At 36.9% G+C, this 11,951-nt stretch overlaps 1 protein-coding gene across 1 annotated transcript in view; it reads right to left on the bottom strand.

Moving 5' to 3' along the window:
* The window catches only part of LOC139137925 (nucleobindin-2-like), a 608,701-nt gene that overhangs the window by 244,344 nt on the left and 352,406 nt on the right, over nucleotides 1-11,951 (bottom strand). The gene's annotated exons all lie outside the window — the stretch shown is intronic.

The following is an 11,951-nucleotide window of genomic DNA, read 5'->3' as shown; positions in this document are numbered from 1 at the left end:
TCGAAGCTGTATGCAGCATTAGCGGGGCCCAAGTAGTTACTATGGTTATACGAATTAGCTAAGGTACTTTAATAAACAAGCGCTTTGTTATTCAATGAAATATTTATCAAGTTGATTTCCCCTGCAACAAAAAATAGTTTTGCCACAAATATGGATGTAGTCCAAGCTGAAATATTATTACAAGATTAGGGACTGGTCAGTTTCTTCGGCCGGGGGGGGGGGCGTGGGCGCGTGTGTGTGTGTGTATGTATGTATGTATATATATATATATATATATATATATATATATATATATATATATATATATATATATATATATATATATATATATATATATATATATACTTAAACATTCAGTCATTCTGTGTTTTAATGAATATGTTGTCATGTCAGTTGTAAGATAGGAACTTAACAGTGTCAATTCTAAAGTTTGAATACAGTATTTTGAATGAGCTGTGAATGTACTCCACTCTTTTTATGCATAAAACAGATGTCCAGAACTGTTGTAAGAAAAATTTGATTGTGAAATGTTAGTGCATGTTGCTTTCTAACACTGAATTCTCATTGAGGAAACAGAAAAGTATCATGACCTTGTCATGCTTTTCATATGAACTGCACATTTCATACTGATCAATACACTTTGCAAAACAGACTTTCAATTTACAGACATCAAGATATATCTTACATAATATCTCTGATATAATAATTTACTGAGCCCCAAGGGCGCGCTGAAAAATATTAAACATCCAAATATCTCTAATATATATACATATCTGATATATGAAAATCATGTAGCTGAAGGACATGCTGAAAAATATTGTTTGATATTTTAAAGAAATACGCCCGAAGGGCGTGCCGAAAAATTTTAAACAAACATGTCATATATATATATATTATATATATATATATATATATATATATATATATATATATATATATATATATATATATATATATATATATATATATATATATATATATTTTCAGCGTTGGAAACTACGCCCGTCCTCCCGTCCGAGACGGGTGGCTTTTCAGTCGGACGGGAGGAAAATTGTACTTCCACGTCCGTGTGTCGGGCTCTCGATAGTAGCCCATACGGCATACCCAGTAATCTCATTGATCATGATCAGCTGCTTCTAGATGTTGTTTTAAACGAAATGTAGTATACCAATATGTCGGACTTCGACGCGCTTATGCTACTGAAACTGTGCAACTGTGTGACGCCGGAATGCAATGCAAGCGAGATGAGGGCAACTCAACACATCGGCTCTACCAAGATTGTTTAGTATTACGATATGGTGAATAAAAGGATCATTGCATTTATTTTGTGTGGAATGCATGGCGAGACACCGGTGAATCGAAAGTGCCTTGACCCTAGTCATGTGATTAGGGTCCCCGGTAAACTGGTTTGTTGATTGAGTGATTCGTCTTAACGGTGTTTCGGAACCAAAAATGGGGTTCCTTCATCAGTTGCTCTCTTGTTTTGTATCCCATCCGTTTGGTTGTGTGATGAAGTCATCTTCGTCCTCCAGGAAGAGAAGCCAGATTCGTTATTGAGAGAGTTAGCCACTATTGACTGACTCTATAGTGAGCGATCCGGTGTGTGGTGTCATATTATATTTAACATGACCCAGCATCGACCGGAGTTTCTGGACGCTTATAAGGATTTTTGTTTTAGGGCATATTATGAGCTGCTAGTGCTCGTTATGTTAACAGTAAATGTTGTACTAATCTGTCAACGATTAGTTTGTTTTAGGCATTTAAATCGATTATCCGAACTTTTAGTTTTGTGTCAATTTTTCGTTGACTTTGTAATAGATTTCGGGTCGATATTGGTGCCTGCTTTCCGGTGTTTGAAAAGCATGTTGTGAAGGGCTGCTTCGAGAAATAAATCTTGTTTCTGTGTGTTTAACCATTCCCAGGTTTCATGGTTTCGTTAACAATATTTGCTGTAAACGGCCTTTGAAATCAGTTTGGTCTGAGGAGAGTATTGGTTTATTTAAATCATGCCGCCAACTTTGATTACTTATGATTACTTATATGGCAGCTCTCTCACTTTTTGATTTTCTTTGCCAGATGATGTTTTCTATATTGCTCAGCAATCTTTTCAGTTTGGTTGATTGTAGTACCAATTCGATGACAGATTGCATCTTGGTTTTATACGATAAAGTGGCATAAAATGGAGACAAATTAAAAAAAGAGTTTCCCCGTTGTTAAAACCGCTATCGTGAAATTTTTTAACTGTTTGAGCGATATGGGCAAAGTGTGTTTGAATTAACTAATTAATTAATCAGAGTGTTATCAGCATTGTTATTGTAGAAATTTTGTATTCAAGTCCGCATTAGAATTCATTTCAAACTGTGAAATTCAGAACAGTTTGTTTGTAAGATCACAGTTAATACTCATGTTGAAAATAAAGTTGTCTACAGTTTGAAGTACATAATGGTTTTGTGTTTTTTGAATGAATGGATCTGTCAAAAATTCAGGACAGGCAACTTTCTGGCAGGACAGGCAAGTTTTGAAAGTAACCAGTCCTGATGTCTGGCAAATATTTTGGCCAGTTTCCAACTCTATATATATATATATATAACCGTACTCTCTGTGCCCAAGTTCAGAGGTTGCCATAAAGCCATTATGGTGAAAACCGGGCCTGATGTCTGGCAAATATTTTGGCCAGTTTCCAACTCTATATATATATATATATAACCGTACTCTCTGTGCCCAAGTTCAGAGGTTGCCATAAAGCCATTATGGTGAAAACCGGGAGGGCACATATATATATATATATTATATATATATATGTAAGTTTTGCACTAGGGCGGGGCTTTGAAAAATGTCTTATTATTATTAAAGTTATGCGCCCAAAGGGCGCACCGAAAAATGCAACTGAATGATGAAAATTGTGGCTGGCACAATGCATTAGTCGCAAGTATGAGCCATGTCAAAATTAAAAGACACGCTGATCCCCCTATCGGGCATTTCAAAAACATGGTGACCCCCCTACCACCAAAGTCAAAAACAGGGTGACACCCCCCCCATGAATTCACCGCCCCCCCCCCCGCCGAAGAAACTGACCAGTCCCTTATCGTGAGTTTCCACAAATGGCAATAGGGTCGCCAAACCATGTAACCAATCCATATGCACTTTGCAACCTAGAAAGTACACATGCTGATGATGGTATGAGTAATATTTCACTTAAAATGATGTGTCGGCTTCTAGAGGAACATTTTGAATACAACTATTCCATGTTTATAGGAGGTTTTACTCAAGCAATATGGCCATGTTTCTGTACAAATCATACCCCAACAGGTGAAAAACGACTCACTTCTATAGAGAATTTCACAGACATTAATTTTTTTGCTGCTCATTAGCATACGTTTGGTAAATGATAACTTCAATTGAACAAATTTCCACTTACTGTTGCGCACTTCTACTCACCAAATTTAAAGATGGAATGGACCAGGAATTTAAGAATGAGATATTTAGCATTTTGTTTTTGATCAAAAATAACAAAAATTGCTCTAAAAATACAATTGCATGTTTCATGACAATATGAAGAAAACTTAATATTTCAACATATAACATTAAGATTATCCCCAGGAACATGCCTACCACCAAATACCAAAGCTATCACATGAGTAATTTTTGAGAAATACAGTTTTTGAACAAATATATTTGATAAACTCTTGGCCTCTTACAGCACAGCTGAGAAAGGACAGGTTGCTCTGTTCAAATGTGAATAATGATATCCTTTCATATTTTTATCGCAAGGTTTTAAAATAGGACTTGACTAAAAATAACTGCCATACAAACCTCTACTCTCATGTTTCCCAATTGCAATAAGTAGTAGAATGATATAAAGGCGGACCATCTTCTGTCTGTTACTGGACAACCTTCAATGTTCTACTTCAAGTGGGGATATAAATAATAATCCTCCTTATCTTATGGTACCGGTATGTGTGACGTTTGCCAGGCTATAGATAATAAAATACGTAAATAAAGCAACAAGCAAACAAATAATTTCATCAATTGATTGATTAACAATTTATTTAAGCAATAACTCCCGCCGCAGGAGGGTATACACGAGATTTTGGTACAATGCGCGACATATAGCACGAGCCGATAGGCGAGTGCTTCATGGAGCGTATTGTACCAAATTTGAATTTATACCCGACAGCAACGGGAATTTTTGCTATTATATCTACTTTTTTGTCTTTGTTGTCTTACTTGGGTATTTTCATCACTTTAAGCCTAAGTATCTTAACTATGATAGCTATACAGTGTCTTTGACACTGTTTTTAGTTTTTATGCTCATTTATATATTTTAGTAATGATAACTTCATTTCAATAAATTTCCAACTTAGTCTATTGTTAAACATATACATCAGGCAAATTAAAGCGCATTTGTCCTGAATTTTTTCAATCAGAGCATTCAAGGAATGAGTTATTTTGTATTTTGCGACCAAAACCAACAACAATTGTCACAGAAAGGCAATATGGCAAGTTTCTACATGATTTCATCTAAACTCATGTCAAGGATCTCATATCGAATTTCAAGCAACGTAACATGTGGACTCAGACAAGAGGAAGATTAATAGAAAAATAGGACAATTGCCTAGAAATACAAATAAAAAACGTCACGATTATTTCAACAAACCTGAAGAGGTCACCCCCTTTATTCATGCATATCGGGTTTCAGAGTAATTAGATAAGTGTTTCAAAGGAGAAAATATTTTGACCAAAATGGCGAAAATTTCCCCAAAATTACAAATATTTTGACAATGACATGTTCATTTGAACAAATTCACATCTTCATCCTAGAGTGTACCAGTACAGAAAATACTAAGATGGTAGGTGCTTTTAGAGTTTTTGATGTAGACATACATACATACATACGTACATACATGCATAACTGCATGCATGTATGCACGTATGTATGTATGTGTGTATGTATGTATGTATGTATGTATGTATGTATGTATGTATGTATGTATGTATGTATGTATGTATGTATACGTACATACATGCATAACTGCATGCATGCATGCGTACATACTTACATGCATGCATGCATGCATGCATGCATGTGTGCAAGAAATTTGATTTTAGAATTTCACCAAAAATGTTGATTCACTATACATAGTAGTCTTTGAGGAAGCTATGAATAATGTTTTTCTAATACAAAACGTGCTAAATATATGCTTTTATAAATGTTTTATAATTGATACAAATGTATGTATATGAGAATAGTGTGTTTGAAAAAAGCAAATGCGAAAGACAAAAATATGATATTGAATTTCAGCCGTGATTATTTAGACAGTTCAAAAAGGATTCTTTGAAAGTTCAAAGGTCAAATGAGAAATTATATGTCATTGAAGATATTATTTATACGGACTGTGACATCTTGGGGAAGGTCACTTATTTTGTGCATGAAAATAATCTCGGAAGGTCAGCCTTATTCTTGTAAAAAGCTTTGAAGGGTCACTATTTTCATCCGAGGGGCCTTACGATGTAAAGGTTTAATGAATCAAATCATATGAACTTTTAATGGAGGTAACATTTTAAAATTGATAAATTTGGGGGGTTCAAATTTCAAAAATTTAATTTGGAAGGAGGGGTTCGCTTTTTGCAATTCATTCGCAGCTTAAATTCTAGAGGTCCCCCACCCCGCCGTAAAAAACGAAGGCTCCCTAGTTCTATCTCATGCTATTTTAAGGAAAGCGATGCAAATAATTCCCTTTGTTCTATACATGTATTTAGATCTATGTAAAATGTCCAACTTAATTATGTATTAATTTCCATTTAAATTCATAAAATCCTGGATACTAATGCCAATTACAGAGCAATCTGAGTGTTTTCCCTGCCTTAGTTATTAAAACAAATATGTTTGTATCAAAGCAATATCTGCTGAACTGGCTTGACGTTTAGAAATTCTCAACACAAACAGACACATAATTCATACTCAAGAAAATCTCTCACAAGGTCATATACCGTTTTCTTGTCATGTAACGATGTTAGGTACTGTTCTGTCAAGGTTTTCAAAATGCAAAGTAGTCTGAGCTCAGAATTCACAGTAGTCAACCGGGAAGTAGAAAAACCCAAGAGCCAGACATGCACTGGCCCTCTATGACTGTATGTAATTTTTGCATAAGCAGACCACTCAGTATACATTGGTACTGAGACTGAAGTCCAGTTTACTGGCATTAGATTTGTGAAAGCATGAAATACCATTCGCATGCTTGCTCATTAACATTTACGTTTGTATAATATTTTATCTTTTGCGACAAAAATCAGCGTTCTTTCGGAATGTAAGCTATAATCAACTAGATAGCGAACAGTTGCATGACTGCCAACAAATGGATTTAAAAAAGTCATGATTCTCTTATAATTAGTTATTTCAATATCATCATAATCAAAAGCGACAATTATCAAATCCTGGTGACTTCTCTTCCCAGGCAAAACAGGGTTAGTTACAATGACTTATTTGCCCTCTCTTCAGTTACACAATTTATCGCAACCGTTTGCCAACTCTGCTAATCCTGCTGACATATTTCCAGCATTTTCAAGTTTATAATTGCTACGGTCGTGCTTTGACAAGGTCTCGCCCAGAAACTGAAGTGACTTTCGGAGGATGTGTGGCGCAGTGGGACTGTGTATTCTCTAATTAAACTAGGCCTACCAGACTTCAAACCTATGCTCAGAAGTTGTGAAGTAAACCCTACGTGACAGCGAACGGCCGCTGACAACAGTTAAAGGACTTGGCTCTGACACAAAAAATGTCTCACCCCAAAGAACTTGATTTAAATTCAGCACAAATGATAATCAATCTACTTTGAAGTTGTATGCACCGATCTTTCATGATTACACATAATCTGAAAGATTTCGAACGTAAACTTACATCCTCCTTGTTTCAGCGATAATGGCGTGCTGTCGACAAGCTTATGCTTTGTTTTGAAGTCCTTCAAATTGCATGGTTGATGTGGTCAGGACTACGAGGTCTGAAGCATTTCCCCATGCAGCTTTATAGCTGCTACTCCTGAACAGGGCAAAAGACCTCCTTCTGGGTGCTGCAAGTTGAAATCTGTCCTCTCTGATTCCTGGCTATTAGAATCCACGTTGCTTGGAGAGACAAGGAGCGACGCCTCGCTGTTTTCCGATCAGATCATGTACGTTTATAGGCAGAGTAACTTTTCCACTCAAGGGATTTTTTATTGTTTCAGAATAGGTTAGGATGAACACTTGCTGCAAAATTTTGCAGAATTCAAAAGTGCGAAATGTTGATATCTACCTGACTTGAGAGTATAATGTAGCAATTTGATTTCGCTATATACTGGAGAATATGTATCCCCTGACCACATTACATGCACATCGTAAAGTAATCGATCAAATTTGAGTACTATTAATCGTAGCATGACACGAACGAGTTGGAACAGAGCAAAATTGCTGGTACGAGTGTGCAGTTTGTGTTTATTTTTACACACAATGTGAAGAGAACGTAATCACAAAATCATAGTGCGAAAGTGAAGTTCACTAATTGAATGGAGGTCGAACCCCCTCCCCCCCCCCTATTATAAACGAATGAATTTCGCTTTTTGAACTTATGCGACGATCTGAGACAGTTGTGTGACGTCAAAAGGTTGTGGCGGGTTGACCTTTTGATGTCCCTCACTGGAAAGAAAATCCAGAGAGATAAGGTGGTAAAAATCACTGATATATTTGAAAATATCTTACGTTTTTTACTTCCTGATTTAAAAAAAATAGAAAAAATTAAGAGGCCTAGCTACCCTATCACTGATGGACACGTTACAGAAACGACTTTTAGGCCTTATCCCGATTCAATTTCTTGAGTTGGTCAAAAAATGTACATTATTTTTCGCCTTAAAATGAGGAAAATTGACGAATTTCCCAAATTTACGCCAATTCTATTGGCTTTCTCGGATCCTCGGGCCTTGCTTTCAATCAAAAGAAATATCTTAGAGTCAGGGTATTTGAACTAGAGTAAGTCAGGTAACAGCAAACTCATTTTTTTCAAAGTCGCATTTGAGTTCGCAATACGCAAATACGACAAACCGTCAGAGCAGGCTAGGAGACGAACAAGAGCCTTCGATATGAAAACTCATCAGTTCGACTGCAGCTGTACGTATACGTCTGACATCGCTGGGCATAGGCAAAAACAGTCTTTCTTATGAATACGTACCAATTGGCCCCTTTCAGGGCCACTAAATTTTCAAAAAAAGAATACCTAATACCTAATATATCTTATTGCCCCGCACAGTGGAAAATTGACCGTATCACAGTCCCTCGTGTGTGGAGGGACTGTGACTGTTCTGTAAACTTTCGTGAGACTATTGAAAATTGTTTGTGATCCAGTTGACATACGTGTCTAAAAAGATGGTTGAACACCAGAACCGTGAAATTTGCACGCATTGGTTTATTAGTCGTTATATTTGTCTTACAGAGATCTAGTTCTTGGTGTTTCAAGGCAATGGCAAGTTGCAAAATCACTTGTATAACCATCTTTATTATCTGCCATATATTTACACAGCAGCCAGGTAAGGCGATTTGCGTGGTGATAAGCACGCGACTGATTGGCGCGTCAAGTTTACACAAGTGTTTGATTGACAGCGAGCGATTTTAAAACCGCCATTTTCGTCACCGAGTCATGAATACTATAAAAACTCCTCATCAGGTCTTATCAGCTGTTGATCGTACGTGCATCGCTTTATTTCAAAGATACGATAATAAATTGTAAGTATATGTGACCTTTTGCGATCCATAAAGGTCATAAAAGCCGCATTTACGGGAGCGTGAGCCTGTGTGTTACCTCTTTCGCGTCCTCTCACACTTGGCCCTTTTATAGTCGACATGTGTCTTTAGGATCAATGTCGGTAACAATTCTGGAATGTTCAGCTTTCTGACTTTCTAAAGACATCAATAACTGCTCAAGGTCAGAATGAGATACAGACACTGCTGAATGTCAGTTAAAGGGGGCGTCCGAAAAGGCTGATTCTCACATGCTCGGGGTCGCTTGTTCTGGAACGAGATGAAGGCGCCAAGCTTGGCGCGTTTTTCCAATGATTCAAAATACATTAAGTTAAACTGCAACTTCCGCAACTATTTTGATCTGGTTTTGTAAAAAATTGCACGAGTTGTAAATGGCGAAAAATGGCTTTTCCGGAATAAGGGACGCCAAAGCTAGCAGATATGAAAAAATCAGCTTTGGTGAACTTCCCCCTTAAGTCATGCTCTAAGGTAATATTGTATCTAATCTAAAAACTAGTGTGAGCATTTTAGATCTAATCATTTCTATCACAATTCTGGATTAAAATATGTAACAAATTGACACCATCCTCATATTGGCTGGTCAGACTACAACAAAGGCATAGCGGTTAAGACATGTGTGTTTGGTCATATATTTGCTGAACAGGCCAGTAAATCACATAACGTATTGCGAAATTCAAAAGAAACAGCTGGCACATACAGTACTTACATGATGAAAATTGACACCAAGTCTTGTCGTGTAAGAATCGCAGGTGTGAGAGTTCTGTCCAGGTTTGCAAATGCAGAGAAATCTGAGCGTAGATTTCACAGTAATCCCCTTGGAACTTATAGTAGCAAAATGCTTGACGCAACAATCAGTGATCCTGTACCACACTATGTGGTTGGGAACTTCGCCAATGTACATTAAGGAGACCAAAGTCCAGTTGACTGGCATCAGGATAGTAATAAAGCCTGACAATATATCAGTCACTAATGTTTCAGAGTGACATATGTGTTGATTTTTAACTTCTTCAACAACAGCAACCTTTGTTTGAAATACAAACTATTACTTTATATTGCAAACTGTTGAAAGTCTGTCAAAAAAAATCAAACTCTGCTCTCTCATAATTTGCTATTACAAAATATTATCAAGAATTAATGTGAAAACTATTGACTGTTCAGATCATGCTAAACTCTTTAGGACATCCCATAATACTTGGTCAGAATTAGAGACATGCGGATACTATTGCTAGCTGTCATGTCATAATTCTGCCAACAAGTTCTATTTTAGATCCTGTTATTTCTCTAAATTCTTCTGTAAATTTTGTAGAAATTATAGCTGCGAAATAAAATCATCCTCAGAATGGCCAGGCAAACTGCAACGCAGGAATGGCGGGTTAGATCTCTGCTCAACAAACAAACTTGTTTGTTAATCATCACAATCTGTTGTGCCACAATGTAACTTGGAACTACAGTCACCAGTATAAGTTTTGGAGACCAAAGTCCAGTTTTATTGGCGTTATGAAGGTTAAAACGTAAGTACCATATTTCACCCTCTTATATTTCAGTTTGAGTTAATTCTTAACTTCTTCAACAGCAGCAACTATTGTTTGAGAATACAAACTTTTAATTAGATAATGCAATCTGTTAATTAGATGCTGTGCCAAAATGAATTACAGCTCATAATTGTAACAATTGATTATTGGAAGATCACCAACAGTGATGTGATAATTATTGATTGTTCAGACCATATTGAACTCTTTCTTCAATGTCTTTTCACAGAAATCACAGGTCAGCTGCAAAGTTGTTGAACCTTGAGTGTCTTTGCTCAGTGATTGCAATACAAAGAATGCTTCCGTAGCTGCCTCTGTTGCAGGTAATATTTCAATTATATATATATATATATATATATATATATATATATATATATATATATATATATATATCACATACATACACCCAGTTATTCCTATAATATGACATCACACTATGGTAATATTGTTTACAGAATTCCGTATTCTCCTACTTCTGAATTCAGAAGTAGGGGTATACGGTCAGAAATACTTTAATCTAACCTGTTAACGAACACCTGTTTTATCAGTAAAAATTCTCACGGGAAAAGGAAGAGGGTTGTGGAACTTTTGGAAACACAATAGTCAAAAGCACCGAGAAGGAAATAAAATGAGCAAATATAGGCACGGATTTTTGTTTGAATCGTTCATATTTCAATGGCGCGAAAATGAGGACACGTCTGCCCCTAAAAAGTTTGGGCAAAGCAAGCAATATCGTCAACCGAGCGTTACATTGCTGTGTTCCAGGGCGATGTTGGTGCATTCATAACCAACTAGCGCAAATCGAACACCATCAAAACGACAAATAATGCAGTTAGGCAACTGATGACGTTTCTACAGCAACAGCAACGGAGGATGGTTTTGAAGCCGAAGTTTTCAATTTGTCACCAAAAACTTTGGATTTGTACATGTCAAAGTTCTTCATTGGAGCGAGACAAATCGATTGGACAGAATATGAACCAGACACTTTGACAACTTACCAACGGGGTATTTATCGGAGAACGGGTACAAATTATTCGTATGCCGGAATGCAGTATTGGCGAAATCTCAGGAGACGATTCGAGCCAAACGATCTGATATGAAAACAAAATGTAAAGGAAACAAATCCCGTGCCAGCGAACCCCTGACGGACAATGAAATTCTGATGATGCGCGAAAAAGGGATGCTCGGTAACCATTCACAAGAATCGCTAATGTTTACAGTGTGGTGGAATAATACCAAACTATTGGGATTTCGAGCATCAGATGAAAACAAGAAATTGCTGTAGGGAAATATCAAATTAAAAGTTACAGCTTCGGGCAGAGAGTACGTTGAATGTAATGAACGCGACAACAAAACCCGCTGCGGACAATATGCCATCAATCGTCCGTATTCGCCCAAGATATTCGCCGTTGACAACAAAGCCATATGTCCGATCGAAACATACAAGCTGTATCGTGTTCATCAACGTTTTGAAATGTGTTCGGACTCACGTTTTTATCTCGCCATCAATTACAAGCCGATTGGCAATATTTGGTATAAGCGACAGCCAATGGGGAAGAACAAATTAGAAAACATCGTGCAGACTATGGCCGAGAAAGCAGGTGTATCGGGACGTAAAACCATTCACAGCGCACAGAA

The sequence above is a fragment of the Ptychodera flava genome, chromosome 1 (assembly GCF_041260155.1).
Source record: "Ptychodera flava strain L36383 chromosome 1, AS_Pfla_20210202, whole genome shotgun sequence".
NCBI lineage: Eukaryota > Metazoa > Hemichordata > Enteropneusta > Ptychoderidae > Ptychodera > Ptychodera flava.
The sequence above is the reverse complement of the archived record's forward strand: the minus strand, read 5'-3'. Positions and strand labels throughout refer to the sequence as shown.